The sequence below is a fragment of the Schistocerca piceifrons genome, chromosome X (assembly GCF_021461385.2).
Source record: "Schistocerca piceifrons isolate TAMUIC-IGC-003096 chromosome X, iqSchPice1.1, whole genome shotgun sequence".
Classification (NCBI taxonomy): domain Eukaryota; kingdom Metazoa; phylum Arthropoda; class Insecta; order Orthoptera; family Acrididae; genus Schistocerca; species Schistocerca piceifrons.
In genome coordinates, this window is record NC_060149.1 from 235,942,829 (window position 1) to 235,968,247 (window position 25,419).

Consider the following 25,419-nt stretch of genomic DNA (forward strand, 5'->3'; position numbering starts at 1 on the left):
CGCTACAGTGCGTTATCATTCAACGGCAAAACGTATAAAAAATGTAGGACTATTCCAATACAGCCTCACAGACGCTGATGTATTGATTTACTTAATTTTCATGTTTCATTCAGTATTATATCGAGGGCCATAGAAAAAGGTGGGCCGGATTTGGCCACGGAGTTGTTGTTTGTCGACGCCTGATCTATCGTTAATTGGTTGGACGTCAACGCCTCATCACAGGATGTGCAGGTCAGAGATTTCCCCACTCTGTAAAACAGTGTACCTGGACCACGTGATTGGGGAGTGAAGCGCTGCGATTTTGTGACAGTCGGCTGCGCTGAAACAGCCTTTTTATTTAATCTTTTAATTTCAAATTTAGTAAGCACGCAATATTTGGTCTTCAGCATGATGATAATTTCGCCCATACAATCGTCTTCAGAGTGAACCCTGTGCCAGACGTCACAATTTGACCCAGCTCGACCAGCGCGACGTCGTTATCAGCGTTGTCAGGAAATTCAGAAATGCTGAGGGCGAAAGGCAAATGGAAGGCCCAAGCGATTTTGTTCTGAAGCCCCTGGTCTGACTAACTAATGGGAGCTTGTAAGGTGGCTATAATTTCGCACCTTACAAGCACTCATCCATATACTTTGCCGTGAACTACAACCATAATTAGATATCATTTGATAAATATTCGTATATACGAATATTTAAAGGAGACTGACATTGTCACGTACGCCTTGCAAATAACTGTTAACGCTTATTGCATGAAAGGTGACGGATTGTCTTTATTATCAGATCGGCGTAATGAATGGTGGCCTATAGTAGTAGAGGTTGTAACGCCAGTGGAGATCAAACGGCAGGCAGAACTCAAGCTCTGGCTGGAATGCCCACATAGGTGTTGGTCCTGTTTAAAACCAGGAAGTAGCTAGACGGACGTCGTGGCACCTGAGCTCTGGAGCGCAGGGCAACGGCCGGCCGCTATTGTAGCAGGACCGGAGGGATAACCGGGAACTCTGCAAATCTTGGACGCAGGTGAGAGGAACGAAGAAGCAGCACCTCGGAAACGACGCAGGCTGGGTTATTTCCAATGATTTTTACTCACAAGCGTACCATTGTACGAGTATAGGTTTTTCCTCGCAAACTTTCCGCGCTTGACGACAAAAGACTAAAATATGGTTGGTCGGCGTTCGGAAGAATCTGTGGAGAGGGAGAATATTCCGTGGTTTTGGGAATATGATTCGTTTTCGGAATTACGAGGGTGGGGAGCCGAGCCTTGCTGGGAAGCCAGCAGTGGAGAGACGATGTCTTCCGATGTGAGCGTCCGTGTGTGACGGTCGCTCGGTATCAGCTTTGTTGGTACAGACTGACTTGATGTCTTTGCTCTCAGGAGAGTTTATAGTTAGAACAGTTAGGCACTGTACTGTTACCAACCTATACGATTCTGGACTTCACCTCCGGGTTGGAAGTCGTCGTTGAGTACGCAGCGTTCAGTAATTGAGAGCACTTCTTCTGCCTATGCTTACTTTGACACGTTATCTGAACTCGGTCCTTGTGGCTGGGAGTTCGCGTTTCTCGTCTGTAGAACACAGAGAGGAGAAAACAGTATTAGAGTATATTAGTCAGAGGACCTCCTTCTGTCGTCCTAGTGTTTGAAAGCGTTTATTTATGGCTGGAGTTCTTCCATCGTCGCAGACGAGTACGAGAACCATCACTTCGACGCACCGGACGCAGTACATACAGTGATATCGCAAATTGGTTCGGCTTATTAGGGCTATAAAGCTAAACAGCTGTGATCATGTTACTTTATTTCCACTGAGGTTCCACACCACCGTAGATCAACTTGAAAATAGTGTCTTCTAGTGTTTGGTACGTAGATGATGTCAGTCATTTCGCGTTAGTGATATTAGACCACGCAGTCATAATAAGGGGCAGAGTTGGGCAATTCATTAATAATTTTAGTTAGGAAATAAGACAATTGTACTTAAAGGGTTGCTTTTAATCTATAATAAATATATATTGAACAACAACGTTTATCATTTAGTAGTATTAGTTGCCTTCATCATTCATTTATGTTTAGATTGTAATTTATATGTTAAATTAGCATTAAGAGATCCTAAGATCTGCTTCAGCGGGTAGTTCAAATGGTTGAAATGGCACTGAGAACTATGGGACTTAACATCTGAGGTCATCAGTCACCTAGAACTTAGAACTACTTAAACCTAAGTAAGCTAAGAACATCACACACGTCCATGCCCGAGGCAGGATCCGAACCTGCGACCGTAGTGGTCGCGCCGTTCCAGACTAAAAAGCCTAGGGCCGCTCGGCCACAACGGCCAGCCAGGGGTTAGTCAGGCAGGGTCAAATCATCGTTTTAGCGTTTGTTATTTTTTTCCGTTGCGCACATTCATTTATACACCAGCCTGGAGTAGGATCTTAGAAGCTGAGAAGCTGTTGAGCGTTTCCACCTCCTTGACCTTCCGACAAACATACAAATGGACGACACTAATATTTAAAACACGTAAGATGAGACACAATTAGCCAACAGTTTAAATAAGGCACCAGAAACACATTAACTGATCATAATTCCTTAAAAACTAAAAGAAGAAGGAATTCTGGCATGAAACAAAATTAATTGTCCTTGTGGACAATGTAATTCAAGTATTTATCATAGAGGTGGAACTTCTATTCAAGTAATTAGTGTATACTGCTTCACACCAACAGAGGCACCTACTGTCGTTGATTATCATGCACAAGTTAAATGTTCACTACGGGTTACTATAGAAAAACCATATTTGTAGCAGTGTTAGTTACCTAACTAGCACAGATATTACCACGTACCCAGCTGTTAGTAATATTACTATCAATTAAGCTACACCCAAACAGACTCTTAACCTAGAGCACTCAGTCAATGTTTACTACTTTTTATGATGGCACTGTCGCTTACAGCTAAGGCAGTAGTCGTTTATTATAGGATGTCACAACTGTCGGGCAATAGCCCTCTTACCACAAGACAGCACTAGTCGCAGTTTATCTAGTATGGCTACGAAGTTCAGCCACAGTACTACGACTTCCACTGCCTCTGGCACATATTTCACACTACTGCTCATCTCTCTTCAACAACTGGGGTCACAGACAGGTCGACAGCAAATGCTGACACACAAAGTCCAAGTTCAGGACGAGTTCCTAAACGATATCTTGCCACGAAGTACTCCACTCTCCCAACACTACCATCCACACTCTGCTATCACTGGTGCACCAGGACAAAATGACTGGGGATTGGGGAACAGGGTTTTTGTGGCTGAGATCCGACTGTGCTGAAACAATATTTTTATTTAATCCTTAAATTTCAAATTACAGAAACAATCAAATTTCGGTCTTTGGTTTCTGACAAAAATTTCGCCCATCCAGCATCTTCAGACTCCACCCTGTGCCACCCGTCAGAACTTGACCCAGTTCAGCCAGTGCGACATCGGTATCAGTGAATGCGCGAACTTCGGAGCTGCTGAGTGTAGAAGACACATGGAAGGCACAGTCGATTTTGTTCTGAAATAGAATTCAATGTGATCTGTTGCACGTTTCGACCTCCTTGTCACTCCGACCAACACACAATTGGCTGGCAATATTAATATTTAGAGCACACAGATAAGGCAAACAACTGGCCGACAATTTAAATATTTCATCATAAACACTTCAAGAAAACAAAATTCTGGCAGATACCTTAATTCAAGTCGTTATTATACAGCTGAAACTTCTATTCACAAAATCAGTGTATAGTGCTCCACACCAACGCAACCACGTAGCAGCAAACACACACAGGTTAAATGGTCGCCACACATTAGCCTTGCCAATAGTCACTGTGCTAACGCTGATTTATCACTGATATTATCAAAACTACTCTAAGTACACACTTTTATGGTTAACATCTCACGATACCCTCTGAGCAAAGCAGATGAACAGCGATAACGAGATATGCTGTTGATTACAACCAGTCTTGAACTCTTGACAGAAATCAAAGTGTAATGCCAAAACACGACGGCACTACTCAAACTAGAGACTGATCAACACAAGGCACCAACTCAGATACATACGAGTATGTGGTCTAGACATAACTAACAAAATTGAGAGCGTTCATAAAACACAACCAGGCGAAACTCAATGCTTGCTCGGACTCAGCTTTCATAAACCACTCACCCTCAAACAATTCAAACAGAGACACACCCAACCAGCAGTTGTGTAGTCATTCTTAATTAAGGCAACCACTTTCAATTGCGATTTTTTTTACGCCGAAGTTGTAAGACTACTAAAGCTACCGTGAAGACTATTGTAGTTTTTCTGGTAGACTTGGGCAGTTAAGACAATGACTGCGTTACCTGTGTATTAGGTGTGTCGCATACCTGTCGGGCGTTGCTTTATTTTAATCACTTTGTTTACATATGCGATCAGTATCCTACTAGAATCCCATAGAAAACGGAAGTGTTGAACCGTCTAGAAACTGAGGGAGAATATATAAAGTCCTGAGTGACGGATGGAACATTAGTGTGCGACCAGCGTTGCTCAGTATGCATCACCGATCAGAAGCGTGGAAGTTGTACATTACCAGGACCAAAGAAAACATAACAGAAGCCACGTGTTAGTATTTCGGAACCATATATCATAATGCAGTGGCTACTCGTATAAGAGATCACCTTCACCAGTTTAGACTGTCCACAATCTATCAAACATTAGGCTCCGGAACCGTTACAGAGCTTAAGAAAAATTTCGGTGACCACTTCTGAAACAGGTAATGGAACGTCGATGTATACTATGTATACTATGAATGCGACCTCACCCGATTAGCAAACCAGTCTGTCGAAAGCCGCATCATCAGTTTCATCGGGCAAGCCTACAACAATGTCTTGCAGAGATGTAGACGAATTCATTGCTGGAGCTATTTATTCTTTATGAGCCTCGTTATTAATGCTGCAGACCCACTACTGAAGGAAAACGCTTCATTGAAGTCGTCCTGTCTATGAGCCACCTAACCATCATGTTCTGAGTACAACGTTGCTCAACACTGAATATCAATGTGTGCACCCTGTCGTCGCAGATGAGAGTAAACGATCAAATGATCTCGCATTAATTTCTGGTGGATAGATGTGTCCGGACACCAAGTGATTAATCTCATTGTCATGGCACTAGAAAAAATTTTCTTCAAGCATATTTGTTCTTGTGGGTGCATAAAAACAGCACAATTTATCACCCAAAGCCTTATCACAGTAATTCAAGAGATAGGAAACGAAAATTTCATAGCGGTGATCACCGACAATACAAGAAATACACGGACTGTCTGGGGAAAAGTGGAATAAAATTACACGCATATAACATGTGCAGGATATGCTGCTCACAGCATCAATCCCCACATCAAACAGATCATGTTTGTACCTGTACTCTAAGAGCTATTCCAGCCCAGTAAGAAAATAATGAGAGCATTCAAATTCAAACTCAGTCATGCACCTCATGCCCTGTTGGATTCCACACAGAAAGAAAACAACGCGAATTCGGCTGTAGCTTTCAAACTTCCCTGACTGGAGCTTTAATGAGTCCTGAGAGCCTGACAAGGAACAAGGAGACTATTTCAGAATCCACTGTTTCCCATTCAGTTCTTTTCAATAACACAATAAGAAGTGCTATCTTAATGGATGACACATGGGAAAAACTTTAATAAGCAAGTCGCTCACCACGACCTGTGTCTATTTCCATCACCCACCTTAAGGTTGACAATACCCTGTTTGCAGATACGCGTCATTACTTTACTAAAATTGCAGTAGAGGTGGACCTACCAAAAAACAATAGCCCAATGGTATCTCCCCGAATACCAGCTCTCTGTCACATCTGGAATTACAAAAAGAACTAAATTCATCTGCAAGCCCATCCACGCTACTGCTAACCTGTTAGATCAACGATATAAAGTCACTAATCTGAATTCTGATTATGAAAGCGGTGCGTTTCATTTCCTCATTTCATCGTGCCAATTGTTGGAAGTGTGCCAGCTAATGCCACTGAATTTAGAACTTGCGATGGTTTCTTCTCCTCAGATGGTGTGTGGGCTGCTACTGGACATGTTTCACCTTGTATCTCCTGGAAAGGATTGTGTAGTACTCAGCCGCTGAGGCAGCTCGCCCGCAAACTTCTCAGTGTACCACCATCAACAGCTGCAAGCAAGCGCAATAGGTCGGCGCATGGGAGAATCAACAGCAAGCTTTGCCCTGCAACAACCGAAAACTTAGTTTCCGTGCAGTAGAACTTCCGTTACATATAAGTCAATGAATCTGTCTTTAAAAACTGTAGAAAGCTCCAATGAGTATTCTACAGTTCCGATGGAAGACACTGATAGTGATGCGGAATAATTTTATTTTGAACCGAAAAGGACAGTTTTTATTTTCATCAATGTCACCAAAGTCATGATCACAAACAGTTTCTGGTGATCATAATTTCTGCATTTCTCTTTAATATTCCTAATTCGTTGTATTTTGTGCTGAAAAGTATTCTAAAAATTCGAATTAATTTCAAATGTTACTGTTATATGTTTGAAAGGAAACCATGTTACTTACGGTGCGTTTAGAACTAAATAACGTAACATCCATGAATGGTTTTCACAATCTTTAGTCGCATTTCCTTAACTTCGTATCATGAAATGTTCGACTGTATCCATACTAGTTATCTTTTTCAAAATCACCAAACTGCAAAATGTGAAACACAGCAGCATTTGTGTTCTACATAGTTATCCTCCAGTCTATTACCTAAAAGCAAACAATAATTGGTTCAAATGGCTCTGAGCACTATGGGACTTAACATCTGTGGTCATCAGTCCCCTAGAACTTAGAACTACTTAAACCTAACTAACCTAAGGACATCACACACATCCATGCCCGAGGCAGGATTCGAACCTGCGACCGTAGCAGTCGCGCGGTTCCGGACTGAGCGCCTAGAACCGCTAGACCACCGCGGCCGGCGCAAACAAAAATTACAGCAACATTGAAATTGTCAATGTTTAATTCAGATTTTATTCGAAACTGGTCAGATAAGGAATGAGGAAGTTCTCAGGAGAGTCAGCGAGAAAAGGAATATAAACACTGACAAGAAAAAGGGACAGGATGCTATGACATGTGTTAAGACATCAGGGAGCAAATTCCATAGTACTAGAGCGAGCTGCAGAGAGTAAAAACTTAGAGAAAGACATCCAGCAAATAATCAAGGACATTTATCTTAAAGCGCTAGAAAACGCAATTTTCTTAACAAGAAATAAAAAAACGCAAAACAAATACATGACAGACATCTCTTCAATCCATCGTTAATCTCAAATGAAACATTTTTCTGTTATTCGTAAACAACTTTCACTCTTATCATTGACAACAGGAAACTCTTGCCTTTGATCTTGATGAAGGAAGTTCTATTAAGTACAAAATAACAACAATATTTATATAGACTTATCGAGCATGTGAACAGTACTTGCATCGAAAGTTACAGTTACACAAAAACAGAGAAGTTACGCGACCAACTTTTTTTCTTAAAAAAGCAGTTAATATTCTGTAAGAATACAAAATACACGCGCCGGCCGTTGTGGCCCAGCGGTTCTAGGCGGTTCAGTCAGGAACCGCGCGACGGCTACGGTCGCGGGTTCGAATCCTGCCTCGGGCATGGATGTGTGTGATGTCCAGCTTAGTTAGGTTTAAGTAGTTCTAAGTTCTAGGGGACTGATGACCTCAGATGTTAAGTCCTATAGTGCTCAGAGCCATTTTAACCCTATAATACACAGTGGACTAACACTGAACGATGTGCATTTCTAACTTTGTGCAATACAAACCAAAAACATAGAGAAGTCGTAGGCTGGCAGTCCCTCCCTTACATATTCATTTATGTTTTTCTTTTTTTTCCTTCCTACCACTGCTACTGATACTACCGGTAATTCCGCCATTTACTACGACATTTATGTGCTGTACCAAAACTGACAAACCGTAATTTTGGCAGAGCGCAACTCTACTTAACACTCTAAAAAGTACCGCAGGAGAGACTGACTGATGGTTTCCTTCCAAATGACGTGCAGAAACCATTCGCTAACAATAAACATACTGAGCGAATCACGAAATCACTGATACAGGGACTCTGTACAAGATTTCAGTGAGATTTCACATCCTGAAAAATCACCATAAACTACTGATAGCACTCGACGCCTGTCAGATAAACTGTTGTTGTTGTTGTTGTGGTCTTCAGTCCTGAGACTGGTTTGATGCAGCTCTCCATGCTACTCTATCCTGTGCAAGCTTTTTCATCTCCCAGTACCTACTGCAACCTACATCCTTCTGAATCTGCTTAGTGTATTCATCTCTTGGTCTCCCCCTACGATTTTTACCCTCCACGCTGCCCTCCAATACTAAATTGGTGATCCCTTGATGCCTCAGAACATGTCCTACCAACCGATCCCTTCTTCTGGTCAAGTTGTGCCACAAACTTCTCTTCTCCCCAATCCTATTCAATACTTCCTCATTAGTTATGTGATCTACCCATCTAATCTTCAGCATTCTTCTGTAGCACCACATTTCGGAAGCTTCTATTCTCTTCTTGTCCAAACTATTTATCGTCCATGTTTCACTTCCATACATGGCTACACTCCATACGAATACTTTCAGAAATGACTTCCTGACACTTAAATCAATACTGGATGTTAACAAATTTCTCTTCTTCAGAAACGCTTTCCTTGCCATTGCCAGCCTACATTTTATATCCTCTCTACTTCGACCATCATCAGTTATTTTGCTCCCCAAATAGCAAAACTCCTTTACTACTTTAAGTGCCTCATTTCCTAATCTAATTCCCTCAGCATCACCCGACTTAATTAGACTACATTCCATTATCCTTGTTTTGCTTTTGTTGATGTTCATCTTATATCCTCCTTTCAAGACACTGTCCATTCCATTCAACTGCTCTTCCAAGTCCTTTGCTGTCTCTGACACAATTACAATGTCATCCGCGAACCTCAAAGTTTTTATTTCTTCTCCATGAATTTTAATACCTATTCCGAATTTTTCTTTTGTTTCCTTTACTGCTTGCTCAATATACAGATTGAACAACATCGGGGACAGGCTACAACCCTGTCTTACTCCCTTCCCAACCACTGCTTCCCTTTCATGTCCCTCGACTCTTATAACTGCCATCTGGTTTCTGTACAAATTGGAAATAGCCTTTCGCTCCCTGTATTTTACCCCTGCCACCTTTAGAATTTGAAAGAGAGTATTCCAGTCAACATTGTCAAAAGCTTTCTCTAAGTCTACAAATGCTAGAAACGTAGGTTTGCCTTTCCTTAACCTTTCTTCTAAGATAAGTCGTAAGGTTAGTATTGCCTCACGTGTTCCAACATTTCTGCGGAATCCAAACTGATCTCCCCCGAGGTCCGCTTCCACCAGTTTTTCCATTCGTCTGTAAAGAATTCGCGTTAGTATTTTGCAGCTGTGACTTATTAAACTGATAGTTCGGTAATTTTCACATCTGTCAACACCTGCTTTCTTTGGGATTGGAATTATTATATTCTTCTTGAAGTCTGAGGGTATTTCGCCTGTTTCATACATCTTGCTCACCAGATGGTAGAGTTTTGTCAGGACTGGCTCTCCCACGGCCGTCAGTAGTTCCAATGGAATATTGTCTACTCCGGGGGCCTTGTTTCGACTCAGGTCTTTCAGTGCTCTGTCAAACTCTTCACGCAGTATCGTATCTCCCATTTCATCTTCATCTACATCCTCTTCCATTTCCATAATATTGTCCTCAAGTACATCGCCCTTGTATAGACCCTCTACATACTCCTTCCACCTTTCTGCTTTCCCTTCTTTGCTTAGAACTGGGTTTCCATCTGAGCTCTTGATATTCATACAAGTCGTTCTCTTATCTCCAAAGGTCTCTTTAATTTTCCTGTAGGCGGTATCTATCTTACCCCTAGTGAGATAAGCCTCTACATCCTTACATTTGTCCTCTAGCCATCCCTGCTTAGCCATTTTGCACTTCCTGTCGATATCATTTTTGAGACGTTTGTATTCCTTTTTGCCTGTTTCACTTACTGCATTTTTATATTTTCTCCTTTCATCAATTAAATTCAATATTTCTTCTGTTACCCAAGGATTTCTACTAGCCCTCGTCTTTTTACCTACTTGATCCTCTGCTGCCTTCACTACTTCATCCCTCAAAGCTACCCATTCTTCTTCTACTGTATTTATTTCCCCCATTCCTGTCAATTGCTCCCTTATGCTCTCCCTGAATCTCTGTACAACCTCTGGTTCTTTTAGTTTATCCAGGTCCCATCTCCTTAAATTCCCACCTTTTTGCAGTTTCTTCAGTTTTAATCTACAGGTCATAACCAATAGATTGTGGTCAGAGTCCACATCTGCCCCTGGAAATGTCTTACAATTTAAAACCTGGTTCCTAAATCTCTGTCTTACCATTATATAATCTATCTGATACCTTTTAGTATCTCCAGGGTTCTTCCATGTATACAACCTTCTTTCATGATTCTTAAACCAAGTGTTAGTTATGATTATGTTGTGCTCTGTGCAAAATTCTACCAGGCGGCTTCCTCTTTCATTTCTGTCCCCCAATCCATATTCACCTACTATGTTTCCTTCTCTCCCTTTTCCTACACTCGAATTCCAGTCACCCATGACTATTAAATTTTCGTCTCCCTTCACAATCTGAATAATTTCTTTTATTTCATCATACATTTCTTCAATTTCTTCGTCATCTGCAGAGCTAGTTGGCATATAAACTTGTACTACTGTAGTAGGTGTGGGCTTCGTATCTATCTTGGCCACAATCATGCGTTCACTATGCTGTTTGTAGTAGCTTACCCGCATTCCTATTTTCCTATTCATTATTAAACCTACTCCTGCATTACCCCTATTTGATTTTGTGTTTATAACCCTGTAGTCACCTGACCAGAAGTCTTGTTCCTCCTGCCACCGAACTTCACTAATTCCCACTATATCTAACTTCAACCTATCCATTTCCCTTTTTAAATTTTCTAACCTACCTGCCCGATTAAGGGATCTGACATTCCACGCTCCGATCCGCAGAACGCCTGTTTTCTTTCTCCTGATAACGACATCCTCTTGAGTAGTCCCCGCCCGGAGATCCGAATGGGGGACTATTTTACCTCCGGAATATTTTACCCAAGAGGACGCCATCATCATGTAATCATACAGTAAAGCTGCATGCCCTCGGGAAAAATTACGGCTGTAGTTTCCCCTTGCTTTCAGCCGTTCGCAGTACCAGCACAGCAAGGCCGTTTTGGTTATTGTTACAAGGCCAGATCAGTCAATCATCCAGACTGTTGCCCCTGCAACTACTGAAAAGGCTGCTGTCCCTCTTCAGGAACCACACGTTTGTCTGGCCTCTCAACAGATACCCCTCCGTTGTGGTTGCACCTACGGTACGGCTATCTGTATCGCTGAGGCACGCAAGCCTCCCCACCAACGGCAAGGTCCATCGGTAACTAATCCTCCACACGGTTTGTTAGCGAGAAAGAAAACCAAGCGTAAATATCCCGAATCACCAACAACACGTCTTTGCGGAAACCATGCAAAGCTAGCCAGAACAAATTTCCCAAGACTTGATATGGTCACCGAACTCACCGTAAAACAACTATGAGGTCAGCTTGTCGCTGGCTGCAGCAGGAAGCAAACGATGAACTATGGGTGTTGGGTGTTGGAATATGACGGACACTAGCTGGTGCTTCATCAATCTGTGAGCTATCAAGTCATCTACCAACTGAGAGGAACAACTCCAAAACCCTTTTACTTCAGGAGAATGCTGTATAGTATGAAACTCCCATCTCACACATAAGATGGTACGATGGGAACGTGTCACAACTTCTTGCCACAGCCATCCAAGGAGGAAAACTTCTGTCACCCCAACCGCTAGAGCAGGGGTGGGCAGATGCGATAATGCGGCCGCGGGCACTTATGAGTGCCCACACTGCTCGGCTAACGTCACTCGTTTGTTACCGGCACACGTGGCAAGACCGGAATATTTACTTCGTGTCGTTGGTGTTGTCGGTATCGAAGTGTCCTTTGCGTTCGTGGTAGAGCAAAATTAGTGAGAGGAAAATGTCCGAAAACAGTTAAGATCCTCAAAACTAAAATCGGTAGAATCTCTATGCTTCAACACACAGTGGGAAGAAGATTACTTTTTTTATTGAAACACAAACCCGCCCTCAGTGTCTCTTTTGTAATGCTATTTTATCGTCGTGGAACAAATACACTACTGGCCATTAAAATTGCTACACCAAGAAGAAATGCAGATGATAAACAGGTATTCATTGGACAAATATATTATTCTAGAACTGACATGTGATTACATTTTCACGCAGTTTGGGTGCATAGATCCTGAGAAATCAGTACGCAGAACAACCAGCGCTGGCCGTAATAACGGCCTTGGTACGCCTGGGCATTGAGTCAAATAGAGCTTGGACGGCGTGTACAGGTACAGCTGCCCAAGCAGCTTCAACACGATACCACAGTTCATCAAGAGTAGTGACTGGCGTATTGTGACAAGCCAGTTGTTAGGCCACCATTGACCAGACGTTTTCAGTTGGTGAGAGATCTGGAGAATGTGCTGGCCAGGGCAGCAGTCGAACATTTTCTGTATCCAGAAAGGCCCGTAATGCGGTCGTGCATTATCCTGCTGAAATGTAGGGTTTCGCAGGGATCGAATGAAGGGTAGAGCCACGGGTCGTAACACATCTCAAATGCAACGTCCAGTGTTGAAAGTGTCGTCAATGCGAACAAGAGGTGACCGAGACGTGTAACCAATGGCACCCCATACCATCACGCCGGGTGATATACCAGTATGGCGATGACGAATACACGCTTCCACTGTGCGTTCACCACGATGTCGCCAAACACGGATGCGACCATCATGATGCTGTAAGCTGAACCTGGATTCATCCGAGAAAATGACGTTTTGCCATTGGTGCACCCAGGTTCGTCGTTGAGTACACCATACAGGCGCTCCTGTCTGTGATGCAGCGTCAAGGGTAACCGCAGCCATGGTCTCCGAGCTGATAGTCCATGCTGCTAAAAACGTCGTCGAAATGTTCGTGCAGATGGTTGTTGTCTTGCAAACGTCACCATCTGTTGACTCAGGGACCGAGACGTGGCTGCTCGATCCGTTACAGCCACGCGGATAAGATGCCTGTCATCTCGACTGCTAGTGATACCAGGCCGTTGGGATCCAGCACGGCGTTCCGTATTACCCTCCTGAACACACCGATTCCATATTCAGCTAACAGTCATTGGATCTCGACCAACGCGAGCTGCAATGTCGCGATACGATAAACCGCAATCGCGATAAGCTACAATCCGATATTTATCAAAGTCGGAAACGTGATGGTACGCATTTCTCCTCCTTACACGAGGCATCACAACAACGTTTCACCAGGCAACGCCGGTCAACTGCTTTTTGTGTATGAGAAATCGGTTGGAAACTTTCCTCATGTCAGCACGTTGTAGGTGTCGCCAACCTTGTGTGAATGCTCTGAAAAGCTAATCCTTTACATATCACAGCATGTTCTTCCTGTCGGTTAAATTTCGCGTCTGTAGCACGTCATCTTCGTGGTGTAGCAATTTTAATGGCCAGTAGTGTACAACGTGAAGTGTCATTTTCAACTCTCTCATTAGAAACTCGTGATTTCTTTGGATACTGAAGAAAGGGAGGCCGAACTTTTCGAGATAAAACAAGAGAGAGAGAGAGAAAGAAGTAATTTCATATCTATAATATATAATATTATTATTATTTATAAAGCATTATTTGGTGCTGACACTGAGTTCGAGGTGATGGAGGAACTCCTCGATTTAGTGCCAATGCACAATTCATCTACGGCCGACGACATATTTTCTTGCTTAGGAAAAAATTGACCAATATGAGCTTTGTTGGGAAAGACTTCCCTTTATTGCCACAGATGTTGGAACCTAGCAGCAAACAACTGCGATACACTGCGTCCTGCATCCCATTAATCTGCTGGCAAAATGTGGCCAAATAAGTGGCGTCATGGGCATTGCTGTAAAAACTGTTAATAAGCTGAGATAGCACGGTTTGGGACATCGGCAGGTTATAATCCTTACTGGCGGAGCTATAGTGCGACTATGGCGATGTGCCCTATTTTAGGGAAGTACGCTGGTTGAGCCGAGATGTTGTTTTAGAGCGTTTTTTCATCTTGCATAAATACATGGCGTTGTTAATGGACATGCAAAGGAACGCCAGCAACTGAGTTTGATGACCCCCAGTGGATGTTATATCTTGTATTTCTAACTGATCTTACAAAGCACTTGTATGTCTTGAGTACAGCAGGATAGACATAAACTAACTGCCTACATTTTGACATCATTTTGAATTTTAAAAGAAAATTGCTGTTGTGGGTAAAGCAACTTTCAGAAGGGTCATTTGCGAACTTTTTGAATATTGCACTAGTTTTAAAAGAAATAAATCTTGTAAAGGAGACACTGAGCGGACACTTTGATGAATTTGTTACTGTGCTACATGTTTTGTTAGAATACTGAATACGTTGATAGCAGTTTTAGTCACAATCTGAACTTGACTTTAGTAGTTTCGCAACTCCTTCTGCAGTGGACGTTGAAAGAGCGTCTCCTGAAATTCAGGTGGAGCTCATTGACTTTCTGTGTATTCGTGTGCTCAGAGAGAGGTTTCGCACTGCAGAAAATATTGATATGATTTACAAGAACTTTTGTCGAGAACGGTACCCGTGGTTGTTTCGAATAGCTGTTCGAGTCTGCAGAATGTTCAAACGACGTATTTGTGTGAAAGTGTTTCCTCAATAATGAAATTAACGAAATCGAAGCTTAGGAGCAGTCTTACTGACGTTCAACTGGCAAAAGCAATGAGTTTGATGACCATTAATGTCACTCCAAACATCGAGATGTTAGTAAAAAACATTTAAAACTAACTGCAGAATGATGGAAATAGACGTAGCTTTCATTTCGTAAGTTGTAGGCCAATTCAGAGCTCAACACTTCTCTGTAAGATCACATTTATTTAGTTAGTTTTTGTATTTGTGACCTGGAAATTAAGTCGACGAGAGCGATATTTTATTCTCTTTTTCTTAATTCCTTCACCCGCCCAAGCTCTTCGCTGAACAGAACGACGGAATTTGGAACGTCTCGAACCGCTTGTACCTACTGTCAACTAATGCAATGTATGTATTACTTTTCGGCGGTGCCGTGTTCATTACGGCATTACACAGTGAAAATATTATTCTTTATTTGTTTCTTTGTCTCTGTATAATGCCCCTATCGAACAGTAGAAGGTCAGTCGTTCAGTGTCATCTGAACGTGTACCTACCTTTAGTTTTCTTTTTTTCGAACGAAACAAGAACGCTACACTCTAGCCCAGAGGAAAGTGAAACATGAAGTACGAGCTGGTCGCACAGGGGAAAAAATCTAGAATAAAATTTCCCTCTCTGACTGTTGTGTACATAGTTCCGCATAGTCAGCGCGTACACAACTTTCCCACTAGAGCGCGCCCCGCTAAGCACAACAGCGCCGTCTCCGCACTACGTGATGGCGCTGCCACAAAGACGGACCAAATTCTGCTTCCGCCGATCCGCGTATTAATATGTAACGCAGCCAATGAGATTGCTGCTTACATAGAACCTTTTCTCCTCGCGGATCACACTCGCGCAGTGATACATGAACGTGCGAGGTATTATAACGAGTTTACAGACATCCGATTAGTCAGTCTGCATTAGTCTGTACCAGTACGTACGAGTTCTACATTTGTCTGTACCAGTCTATAGTCAAGTTTCAGTCTCCGCCTAATAAGATTATCATATTCCTGTACATAGCCATGAAGAGAAATGTATAGATACTTTGTCAAGTATCAGAGATATGTGAGAATAAGATTAACATACCAAGACCAAAGGAACTTCAGATTGTCAATTGTAAATAGCATCCAGAACCAAGTTAAGTAATTTTTATGCTTGTTATTATTTTAATAAATGTGTGTGAAAATTAATCAAGTTCTGTTTAAATTTGGTCACCGTCAATCTGCTACTCTAAGCGTGCAAATGGCATTTCTATCGTCTGACTGAACGGCAGAAGATAAACACGCCACGACAAGACCACGAGACATATTGCTGACACTCGCCTACTTTGTTAGAGCGACAAGTCAAATAATCTGATTGTGTGTGTACCGAAGATCTTACAGTACGCACACCACACTGACAAACATAGGAAAACAATGCGGTTGTTTTTACAACCTAACTGGTGGCATGCAAAGCATTATGTGATGAAATGGTGCATAAAAGCATGCACACTTACCTAAATTCATCTGCTTTTCTTCACGACAGAATTGTTGTATATTACATTTTCATTCGATGGCACTATTATGTAACACAACGGAAGCTACATTTTCGCAAATCCTAAGCACATGTTATATTTGCACTGTCCTACTATAATAATTACAACAATGAAAAGAATGCTTCTGACAATCTAACGCGACTACAGTCCAGAGCGTCAGCTGCCGATCGTGTATTGTCGGAAGTCTGCAGTAGAGTGGTGCAACGCTCAATGTTTATGACCGGTCACGGCTAGCCTGTTGACGGGGAGACCGAGCCGCTCTTGTCCGGCCCCACGTGACTCGGCTGGGTCACGTAATCGCCCCATGTCTGTTGTCCGGATTCCGGACACGCGGATAACCGAGTATGACCGGTCACCACTGACGTCTCACTTTCATTAATAGAAAACATTAAATAAGTGCTGTCCCTGTAATCTAGAAGACAACCATCTTTATAAAGAAAGCATACAAAGAACATTAAACATTTACAGACGTAACTTGTCATAAATTTCACTTCTTTGCAACAGAAACAAAATTATAGTTATTGTTGATCAGCAGTAGATCACTAACGCGTTCCGGATTTAATTGGCCGCGGCGATTTGTTAGTAACAGGCCGGTTTTACTAAAGCATCTTTCACTAGGTGCGCTTGTTGCTGGGATATATAAAATACGTCTTGCAACTGCAGCCAGGCGTGGCAGATCTGTGTCATGTCTGCTCCACCACTTCAAGACCGAGCGAGGTGGCGCAGTGGTTAGACACTGGACTCGCATTCGGGAGGACGACGGTTCAATCCCGCGTCCGGCCATCCTGATTTAGGTTTTCCGTGATTTCCCTAAATCGCTCCAGGCAAATGCGGGGATGGTTCGTTTGAAAGGGCACGGCCGACTTCCTTCCCCATCCTTCCCTAATCCGATGAGACCGATGACCACGCTGTCTGGTCTCCTTCCCCAAACAACCCCCCCCCCCCCCCCCACACACACACACACCACTTCAACATGGGATCATCATCTCCGGAGTGCATTAAAATGTAGAGATCTACTTCATCTGCTGCGGATGATCTGTTGTTCCTCCATTCCTTGAAACGATCTGTCTTTCTGGGTGGTGATGACACAGTACTTGAAGGATCTATGACAATAAACAAAAGAGACAAGTAATGCAGAACTGAGCCGGCCGGTGTGGCCGTGAGGTTCTAGGCGCTTCAGTCTGGAACCGCGTTACCACTACGGTCGCAGGTTCGAATCCTGCCTCGGGCATGGATGTGTGTGATGTCCTTAGGTTAGTTAGGTTTAAGTAGTTCTAAGTTCTAGGGGACTGATGACCACAGCAGTTAAGTCCCATAGTGCTCAGAGCCAATACAGAACTGATGTGGAAATCATCGAAACGTTCCCGTAAAAACGAGGCGTTTTACATTAATGAAATATTATACGAATTATAACATTCCCGTTTCTCTATAATACACTAGCCACTGTTGTTGTTGTTGTTGTGGTCTTCAGTCCAGAGACTGGTTTGATGCAGCTCTCCATGCTACCCTATCCTGTGCAAGCTTCATCTCCCAGTACTTACTGCAACCTACATCCTTCTGAATCTGCCACTAGCTATGCAAAAACGATCATGTTAATGATCGCATGTTGTACCTGCGTAAGTAGCACACATTTGTCGCCCATTGCTAAGAATTTCCTGCTTTTCATTTATTTGAAGCATATTACGATCACTGAAAGACGGCCAAAGAAACGTAGCAATTTTATGTCTGGAAGTGGTCACAATCTTCTCACAGACGAAAGTCAAGGCTCGATTTTTAATCCTTTGTGCCTCCTGTTAAAAAATACGTTTCTGTTAGTACGCATCAGTTACGCTAGTTAATTATAAATCTATCGCGTATCATAATAAAACAGTGTTTCTAACTGCAGTAATTACTCACCTTACAAATCAGTGTCATTGACACTGCAAATTTGTTGCAGTTTGTGAAACCAAAGAAGAACTAAGTGGGTTGTCGGTTCTTTTTCGCCTTCTAATTCATCTGTGGCCTCTTTAAATGGTCTCAGAAAATGCGCAATTTTTCCTGCAAGCTCATTATCATATCCTTGCAATCTGTAAGCGAAGTCCTTTTCCGTCAGCAAAGCAACAACTTCGTTACACTGGGTGTGTAAGGATTCCAGCATAGTGTACAAGCTGTTCCAGCGTGTGCAGACCACTTGTTTCAACGATGATTTCAAAGACGAGCAGAGACCACTTTTCTTAATGTACCTTACAATGCATTTTGCAGTATTTATTGTTGATGCGACGTTCGGGGCATGATTTAACAAGACGTTATCTTCATCGAAAGTATGGCTAAGTGCTGTGTTTATACAATGAGCAGCACAAGGAATCCTTTCGTGATTTTCCAAAGCCTTTATTACATTGGCACCCTGGTCGGAGAAATGGCTCTGAGCACTATGGGACTTAACATCTGACGTCATCAGTCCCCTAGAACTTAGAACTACTTAAACCTAACTAACCTAAGGACATCACACACATCCATGCCCGAGGCAGGATTCGAACCTGCGACCGTAGCGTCGCGCAGTTCCAGACTGAAGCGCCTAGAACCGCTCGGCCACAACGGCCGGCCCCTTGTCGGAGACGAAAACAAAACTGTGCAATATTTCCGGCGAAATGTCCCAATCAGCCATCCTCTCTTCAATTTCTTTCATAATATTTACTCCCTGTTGTGGGTTGGCAGGAGAGCCAACACCGGTTTTGAGAGGAAGACGAAAGGCACGCGTTTTAGCTCAAGCAGGCTGGCGTGAGGTCTGGAACAGGTCAAGGAAATTAGACTTTAGCAAAAAACGTACGTAGCTGCTGGAATACTTAACTTTAATCCATAATTGGTGAACATCGCTCTTGAGGGTACATTATTCATAATCTCAATAGTAACTGGTAAGGGCGCCTTGCTAGGTCTTAGCAAATGACGTAGCTGAAGGCTATGCTAACTATCGTCTCGGCAAATGGGGACCGAACCGCACAATAACCCTGGGTTCGGTGTGGGACGGCGGTGGGGTGAGTGGACTGCTGCAACCTGTTGTGGGGTGGGGAACCACTGAGGGCTACGGCGGGGACGAAGCCTCTCCATCGTTTCTAGGTCCCCAGTTCAGTACAATGCAATCTTCCAGCAGGATCATTGTCCGTGTCACAAGGCCAGAATCGTACTACAGTAGTTTGAGGATCATGATAATGAACTCATGTTGAGACGGCCGGAGTGGCCGCGCGGTTCTAGGCGCTACAGTCTGGAACCACTTGACCACTACGGTCGCAGGTTCGAATCATGCCTCGGGCATGGATGTGTGTGATATCCTTAGGTTAGTTAGGTTTAAGTAGTTCTAAGTTCTAGGGGACTGATGACCACAGCAGTTAAGTCCCATAGTGCTCAGAGCCATTTGAACTCATGTTGGTGTCATAACCCCTAAAAATTATTCTGATCTTAATCCGATAGAACACATAATGGGACACTCTCGAGTGCCAGCACCTTGTCCACAAACCATCAGCATGTAATTTGAGACAGTTGCGTGGTCTGTTCATGGTCATCCAGTGCCACACATCTCCAGAAACCAGCCAAGGACTTATCGAAAATACCACACAGAATCACAGCTGTATTGCTTCCCGAAGATGGGCCAACACACTATTAACTAAGTGGTCATAATGTTTTGGCTCATAATGTACTATGAATACAGAACTTAGAAAATACGACAGATGCAGCGTATCATGATTGTAATGCAGTCCTTGGAGCCCAGGACGAGTTCGTAATGGTCATATGAAATGAAAACATATCTTATTTGTTTCAGGTGTCGATCTAAAGTGGGGAGAGGTTGGTGATGAGGCTTTTTTGGAGCCACAACATTACATCTGCTTGCAATGCTTAATTATTATCAAATTGAAGCCTTCGAGGTATTCTTTAAGTTTTGGAAACAGATGAATATCGGATGTGGACAAGTCGGCACTTTGTGGAGGATGACCGATGATTGTGAACCCATAGCATCGGGCCGTTGCAGATGTCGCAGCTCTCGTGTGTGGTGCGGCACTGTGTTGCTGATGGAGAAAACGCTCCATGTGTGGGTGAACACTTGGAATTCATACTTTCAATTTTCTGAACTGTTTCTCACGCTCAGACATAACTACATTACACACTGCCATGATACATGTTGCAATTCGGAATCCTCTACTAGCAGAGGTCTGCAACTTGGTCAGTGAAGCATGAAAGCCAGCCGAGTTTTATGCATGCTACATAATACCTCAAGCGATATTGAACACAGAATAAAAAATTCAGAGGCATTACTTTTTCAGGCATGCACGTGTAATTGTCTGTTAAGTTAATGAATTGCATGAAAATTGAAACATATTACTGTGACTAAAACGAAATTTTCACTCTACAACGGAGTGTGCGCTCATATGAAACTTCCTGGCAGATTAAAACTGTGTGCCTGACCGAGACTCGAACTCGCGACCTTTGCCTTTCGCGGGCAAGTCCTCTACCGACTGCCCTACCCAAACACGGCTCACGCCCATCCTCGCACCTTTAATTCGCCCAGTACCTCGTCTCCTACCTTCCAAACTTCACAGAAGCTCTCCTGCTTCTAGAAACATCCCCCAGGCTGTGACTAAGCCATGTCTTCGCAATATCCTTTGTTCCAGGAGTGCTAGTTCTGCAAGTTTCGCATGAGAGCTTCTGTGAAGTTTGGAAGGTAGGAGACGAGGTACTGGCGGAATTAAAGCTGTGAGGAGGGGGCATGAGTCGTGCTTGGGTATCTCAGTTGGTAGAACAGTTTCCCGTGAAAGGCAAAGGTCCCGAGTTCGAGTATCGGTCCGACACACAGATTTAATCTGCCAGGAAGTTTCATATTACTGTGACGTCTGGATGCTGCTCTTTCTAATATGTAGCGTCCATGTTTCTAAATCTACCTATTAGCTCAGTCTGTATTTACTGTTACATACTACAGTAATAATTTCAGTTACCAGTTACTTTTAATTAACACTACCTCCAGTAAAACTAAATGTGCTATTGTGATCTGCATATTTAACACTATACTCTGAATAATAAACCTACACGAAGCACAGTCTAATGAACATTTTGAAAGATTTATGTATATTCTGTATAATCACTATGTAGACAACTAGATGAAAGCTGGAAAATGAGAAGGAAAAAAATTAAATATCAAATGGAGTGTAATCATAACAGATTGGGTCGTTTCAGGCTGCTATATTATAACATAACATTCCATGAAGATCCAGATTATTAGAGTGTATCTGCTGGAGAAGTAGGCCTGTAGTGGCAGAGATCATCCACAAACTTGTCTGAGAACCAGCTCAGAATTTGTTGAAAGTAATGTCATATACCATTTACAAAAATTGGGATAGAAGATTCCATTTTATCAGAGTGCTTTTGATGCATTTTTGAAGCTAAATTTGACACCTGCTTTTTGCATTATAAACTGAATGAAACAAAATTGTATCATTATAATTCATATTCAACACATCAGTGAGTCATATCCTTTACCCTTCAGGATTAAAATATAAATAATAATCACATTTCAACTGAGAACTTTGATGCTCACCCATCACTTTATTTCCAGAGAGTGAACTTTTCTAAATTTTACATATCCATTCATCTTTCTGAAGAATGTTCAGAAACTATGTGAATAAGTGTAAACACAATTTATGGAGTTTTACTTTGATAATATACAAGTGAAACATTGTGGACAAATGAAATCATAAGCCACTGTTTGGGCAGCATCATATGAATGATAAATAACTACACAATCTGATCAAAAGTATCTGAACATCTATGAATGTTTATTAATATGGAGTGCCTCCACCCATTGCTATATGATGGCTTGAATTCTACTGGGGACCCTTGCAATGAGGTGCCTGGGGAGGAATGGTAGACCATTCTTCCTCAAGAGCTGATACCAGGTAGTGATGTTTGACACTGGGATCTGGAGCAAAGCTGAAATTCTATTTCATGCCAAAGATGCTCAGTTGGGTAGTGTTCAGGGTTCTGGGCAGGACAGTCCATTTCAAGAATACTGCTGTCAACGAACCATTACTTCACAGATGCTACTTTATGACAGTGTGTGCTGTCATGCTGATACAAATGATCATCATCTCTGAAATGTTCCTTTATAAATCACACATTTTCAGTCATCCACTGTCTGTTGGCATTGCTTTTTGTACTGCTTCAAGTGTCATTTAGCATTGACTAGAGAAGTGTGTGGTTTTTGAGGAGCTCCTTGATCATTGCACCTAATTCTTTTTACCTTGCTCCCAACTGTCTGCTAGATGTACTTTTGGCAGGACTGTGAAACTCAAAAGTGATTTTTTCTGCTGATTTCATGTGATTTATTATAACCACTCTCTGCAGGGCTCAACAGTTCCTGTTCATCAGTACATGTTTTATAGCTGCAGTTGTTCCTTCACATTCCCACTTCACAATCACTCCAGCAACAGCACCTTTGGTAGCTTTAGAAGGTTTGTAATTTCCATAATATATTTTCCACTCTATTGATATCAAGTGACTAGTCCACATTGAAGCCACTGAATTCTCCTGATCGATCAGTTTTGCTGTTGCTGCTTCTCAACTGAAACTCAATATTCCTCACCACATTTTATACATGCAGGCCTACCTCTCATGTCATCTAGCAGTCAGTTCCACATTACATAGATGTGTATTGATTCTTTTGATCAGATAGTGTGTGTATCATCCATGTATTCACTTCACAGCTGATGTATTGAAGAAATGCATTATGTATTTATTCTCCAGTTATTTGAACAGATTCTAGGAATAAATACAACTTTATCATATCCTTGAAATATGACTAGAAGATAACTTAATTAACTGGGATAAGGGTATCCATCTGAACAATTCATGGAATCTATTATGCCTTCATACTCAAAGGAATTTTTGTCATCAGTCTGTGTGACTTGGTACTCTAATGCCTACATTAAAATTGCATACCACATAAGTGCATATAAAATGTAGACTGGCAATGGCAAGGAAAGTGTTCCTGAAGAAGAGAAATTTGTTAACATCGAGTATCAATTTAAGTGTCAGGAAGTCATTTCTCATTTCTGAAAGTCTTTGTATTGAGTGTAGCCATGTATGGAAGTGGAAGATGGACGATAAATAGTTTGGACAAGAGGAGAATAGAAGCTTTCGAAATGCTGAAGATTAGATGGGTACATCACATAACTAATGAGGAGGTATTGAATAGAATTGGAGAGAAGAGGAGTTTTGGGCACAACTTGACTAGAACAAGGGATTGGTTGGTAGCACATGTTCTGAGGCATCAAGGGATCACCAATTTAGCACTGGGGGGCAGTGTGGAGGGTAAAAATTGTAGAGGGAGACCAAGAGATGAATACACTAATCAGATTCAGAAGGATGTAGGCTGCAGTAGGTACTGGGAGATGAAGAAGCTTGTACAGGATAGAGTAGCATGGAGAGCTGCACCAAACCAGTCTCAGGACTGAAGACCACGACGATGGCGACCACATAAGTTGCAATTGTTGCAGAGTTGCAGCTTCTACCAAGTAGTCCTGTCCTTGTTTATGTGTTATTCCTGTGACATTTCACCTTTTATGCAGTTCATGATATCCACATAAGTTTATCTGTGTGTGATGCTGTTACATCATCTGTAATGTACATACCTTCAGTTTAAATGTACATCATCTTTGTGTCCCATGTGTCTCGTGTCTCTAGGAGTTAACAGATTGGGTATGAAGTAACAATGAGAAATAGACAACTGCTCATGTTACCAATGACTGTAAGGTTTCCCTGTATAGATGCAGAATTAATTATGACTCAGTGGTATGGCTGATAATTAGCTGAGCATTAAATTCACTAGGAAAACTTTAAGAATCAGTTTCAGGCATGACCTGATGCAAACAATCCAGTTGTGATTGGCATTAAAGACAATACAAAATTCCCAGTTTCTTTAAATACTCATGTGTATAAAACATTTTCACCAGAAGTTATTTAAGTCATAGATGGAAAACTCTACTGATGGTTCATATAAAAATTGGTCATATGAATCTGTAAATTTCATTCTTATATGAAGCAAACACATACTGTTTTTTTACATAACATCTGCACCCAGCATGAGTTTTGATAAAAATGACACTGTGGAAATAAATCGGAAAATTGTGCCCATGAAAAGTAATACTTAATTAGAACAATCAATCCTAGTTTCTTCTGTAGAGTTTGTTGAAATTTTGCCAATGGCTATAACAGATGGAAAGCAGTGAAGACTGCTTCAGCGCTTAGAAGAAAGGAAGGAAGGAAGAATGATAAGACTTGAATAACCTGGTGACAGCAGAAGCATTGGAGCACAAGATGGGTAAACAAGAATGATAAAGGAAATTGGGCATATGCTACCAATGGAATCATTCCCGCATTCACCGTAAGTGATTCAGTCAATGGAAAGTCTAAATCAGAATTGCTAGATAGGGATTTGATCCCACGCCTCACAAGTTTCAGTTCAGTTTCTTAACTCACTCACTCAGTCCCTCTGAAAAGTAGAGTAAGGTGAGTAGTTAATATTAAGAAACACTCCCTAAACAGTGTCAACCAATATCTTACTGTAAATTTGTGAGTATTTTGTCCACACCTGCAGAAAAGAAGGTGGACAAAAGCGTACGAAGTGGAACTAAGAGTAGCACAGTACAATTAACAAAATATAATGCAAGAAACCTTTAATAAAAGTTCTAAGTTTATCACCATTGGTGTGACTTTGAACCATGCAGCAAATAGAATGGTAGACTCTACAGAAACAGACAAACTTTTTTTCTGATGTCAGAAAGAGGTTAAGACTAAGATGTTTTAATGTCTATGGTTGCTTGTTCACTTCCTAATTGGCCATGGTTTACCCACAGTATATCTGTTCACAACATCTGTGTTATTAGTGATACTTCTATGTACAGAGATGTAAATAAGAAATTGTTAGTAGGAAATGAGGATCTTGGACCACAAACAAATGTTTATAAGCAAATATGTTTGCTGCAACTCTCCAGAGAGGCCTGAAAGACCTACAGAGCAGCTACTA